The 4,090-nt window shown below is 39.4% G+C and overlaps 1 pseudogene; it reads right to left on the reverse strand.

Annotated features, from left to right (window-relative positions):
* Positions 1-3,497: 3,497 nt before the first annotated feature.
* Positions 3,498-3,836, reverse strand: LOC114039681 (annotated as a pseudogene).
* Positions 3,837-4,090: the final 254 nt, after the last annotated feature.

Consider the following 4,090-nt stretch of genomic DNA (forward strand, 5'->3'; position numbering starts at 1 on the left):
GCCTCCAAAACTTTGAATTTAGTCTGGTAAATTTCAAGATTTGTTTTCTGAGACTTTAATATTTTCAAACTACACATAAAGCTCTAGGATTTATATGTTTTCAAATCTACATTATATATTAATAATGCATACAATACTAATGAACAATTATATGGCAGAACATCCTGTTATTCATGAACAATAATGTACAATAACTATAAATGAACACTAGAATTGCTGCATACACATTAAAGCCACAGTTAAAAATGTAATAGCTTGGATGAAATTAGCCACATGGCAAATAAATAAGTCATTCATAGTCATTTACAATATTAAAACTATTTTTTAAAGGAACAGAAATTTAGAGACACAAAATAAGATGTTAAATATTAATTTTACTGGCCTCCTTTGAAAGTATTCTCAAAAAAACCCCCCCAAAACCCAGAAACTGCATGCAATATAAAGTATGTTTATCATCAAGGAAAATCCAGAATACAATACTGAATAATGTGTGATCTATGTGTGGTCAGGAGATAGAAATAAGATTTAAATAAACAGAGGAACTGGTTGCATCTTCAATTAAATTTAATAAACATTTATTAAACTTTTACTATATATCAAATACTATGCTAAACAACAGGATACAAATAAGGAAGGGAAGGAAAGGAAAGCCCCTGACTTCAAGGAACTTACAATCTAATGAGGGAAGACAGCACAAAAGGAAGCTGGAAAGGGAGGACTCTCCTGGGGGGCAAGAAGTATCTTGTTCCTTGGAACTAAAATCAATCCGAACTGTAGATCAACAGTGAGAGTTAACTGCAAAATTGAGGTTCTGCTCTCTTTAAAAGAAAGCTTTGGGTGGGATTAGTGCTCTACCCTCCAGACCTGCAGTCCCAGAGGAGAGGAGGCTGAGGAAGTTGGGAAGATGCTGAGAATCCATGGATACATGGATACATGACGTGGAGATTTATAGTGATCACTTCATCCTGGGAAGGGCTTTGGAGTTGAGACCAAGCAGAGCTGAATAGGAAAGAACAAAGTCATGGAATAATACATGATTGGAAATCCAACTGAAATGGGATGTAATTAATTTCTCTATTTGATCAAATTCATTAATTTATTTATCGACAAACTATTTCACAGAAACTCACACTTGGAAGGTCAACATGGTACAGTAGAAAAGTGTAATGAATTTAGTATCAAAGGAATTGGGTTGAAATCTTAGCTCTGCCACTCACTACTGAAGTGACCTTAGAGAAGTTGCTTAACCTTTCTGGTCCTCATTTTCTTTATTTGTAAAACAAGAGAATGGGACTAGTGGGCCTATTGGTCTAAGTGTTTGGTCTTTTGAGATCTATACCTGGACAAGGGTTCTTTTGGCATTGTACCCAAGAAATAATCCTTTAGTCCATGTTTGAAGACTTTCTGAGGCAGCTACTTCAAATATGAGATAGATTTCCCTTAAACCAATCTTGTCTCTACAACTTCCATTCATTGCTCAAGTCTTCTTTGAGCAGCAGAAACAAACCTACTCCCTTTTCTAAAAGATAGCCCTTCAAATATCTGTACATTAGTAAACTTTCTAAGACTACAGAAAAGTTGATAGCTTGCACTAGTGAAGGGAATTTTCACACTAGGAATATCTCATAGTGATAATATCACAAGTCCAGACTAAATAAGAAATAAAGTCTTACTAGATTTGGAACATTGTTTTATCTAGTTTGTCAAGTTTTTTAAAGATGTTGACTATGTTATTCTAGGTATTAGCTGTTTTTCTTAGTGTTCTATTATGTGTCTATAAATGGCTGAGATTTCAGAAAAAGTTGATCTAAAAGAGAGACCCTGAAATGTAAAGGGAAAAGCCTTCAGATGCAAATACAAGTCAGTCTCCAAGCTTTAGAAGGTAAGAAGCTTAATGAAAGACCTCAATAGCATATGAAGAGGCTAGCTAACTAGACAATGAACTTGCCTCCAGGGCATAGAATACATTTATACCTTTTCCCCTATGCATTCCCTTAGATTCCCAGATGATTAGGCGAGGCAAAACTGACTAGATTGAAGTAATAGCTCTTAGGCAAATGTAGTAGTGTCTTGCTACAAAAATGAGTTTTTGAGCCAAGAAAAATTTTCAAATAGGGGAAGCAAATAATCCTCCTAAATCTTGGTTGGGGGTGACAGTCTCAGAGCTGAGGCTTTATGAGAGTCAATGGGAAGATGCCTGCTGATCCTGAACTAGTGAACAAGCCTAAAATAATGGTTGTCCCAGCTAGCTGAGAAGTAGCACTCTCTTAGAATTCTGAGAGTACTGCGCCCTCCAGCTCAGCCAGTGGATGAATGTGAAAGTGATTGTAGATGCCCATTGAAGAGCAAGTCCTTGGAGCTAGCTGATTGAACTGTCCAGCAGACACATCACAGCCTGCCCAGACCAGTAAGAGCAAAGTATAGTGCAGCGCCAGAACAACCACTGGGTTACCTGCTCACCCCAACCCAGCAGTGAATTGTGTCATTCAAGTGATACACTACACACACACACACACACACACACACACACACCATCAAAAAAAAGTGTTTACTGAGCTATAGGTCCCATGCATGCCAAGTCATGAAGCCAAGACCTGTGAAGAAGCATTCAAGCTAAAAAGCAGAGCAACTCAACCATCATTGGCACCATGCCCTACAGTGAATGAAAATCCACCAGAGAGATAAAGAACATCCAACACTGCACTTAGGAAGTTGTGAATTGTCTTGGCCACATGTGTTGCTGCATGTGTGCCTTATGCACAACTGAATTTTAAGTCTGTGCCCACTCTTGCGCTCTTCTTGACTTGGGGTCTGCTCAGGGGATAATATGCCATGGGTTGGGGGATAATGCTTTATAATGAATGTTCTTACTATGCTATTTGAGTAAATAAATGCCTTTGCTAAATACATTATTCTATTGACTATTATTAAGGGGAGGCACATTGGTCAGGTCTTGAGTTAGTGTTTACTAGGAAAGACATCAGCCAAGGGAGTGTAAAGTTGATAAACATGCCTTACATGCCTTCATCCAAGTAACTGATTAGAAAAAAAAAAAAGTTAATGAGTCTAAGTCTAAGTATAAATCTCTAAAGCATTCCACTAGAGATCACCTTTGTTTATATTGCATATTTATATCTACTCTTTACATCCAGCTATTTAATCATTTTGTATACACCTATTTTTTTTTATTTATTTAGCTCCCATGTCTTAAGACCATCCACAGGAATAGTAAATGGACTTTGTCAAATGTTTTGCTAAAATCTCTGGAAATTATATTTGTAGTATTTTTCAGATCTATTAGCATAATGGTTGGTCAATTGTTTAGTAGTTTTCAGTCATGTCCAACTCTTCCTGACTCCTTTTGGAGTTCTTTTTTGTTTGTTTGTTTTTAGAGTTGCAAGCGGCTTTATTGGGGATAGACAGAAAGTACCAAGGGATTAGGAGTTGGCATCGGGGTCCTTCTTCCTGTGAAAGGTGGGCACTACGTTGACAAAGTGTCAGTTGTACTGCATCCTCCTCTTAGCATGCCCAGTCTTCTTCATCTTCTCCTGCTTGGCCACCTTGGGAGTCTGACCCCTCATTTTTCCAGCTTGGGCCAAAGAGCCAGGGACTTTACCTCCTAGCATCTGAGTAGCCACTTCCAGAGTGGCCAGAGGCTCCACCCCACACTGCCCCAAGACGGCTTCATCCTCCAGCAGGGAGCCACCTAGAAGCAGGACCTGGTCCTTGGGAGCAATGCCCTCCAGGGTTGCCACATGGGCCTTGATCTGGACGATGGTCTCCTGTGTGATCACCTCGAGGGTGTGCAGAGCCTGTGTGGGGACAAGCAGCTGCATGGCAGCGACTGGGCCATGCTAGTCCTGCTTCTGCCATGGTGAAGATGGAGACCAGGAAGGCTTTTGGAGTTTTCTTGGCAAAATAACTGGAGTGGTTTGTCATTTCCTTCTCCAGCTCATTTTACAGATGAAGAAACTGAGGTAAAAAGGGTTAACTTGCCCAGGTCACACAGCTAGTAAGTGTTTGAGGCTGGATTTGAAATAAGATTTTCCTGACTTCTGGCCCAGCACTTTATCCACTGAGGCACCAAGCT

The sequence above is a fragment of the Vombatus ursinus genome, unplaced genomic scaffold (genome assembly GCF_900497805.2).
Source record: "Vombatus ursinus unplaced genomic scaffold, bare-nosed wombat genome assembly UNPS02012179.1, whole genome shotgun sequence".
NCBI classification, from domain to species: domain Eukaryota; kingdom Metazoa; phylum Chordata; class Mammalia; order Diprotodontia; family Vombatidae; genus Vombatus; species Vombatus ursinus.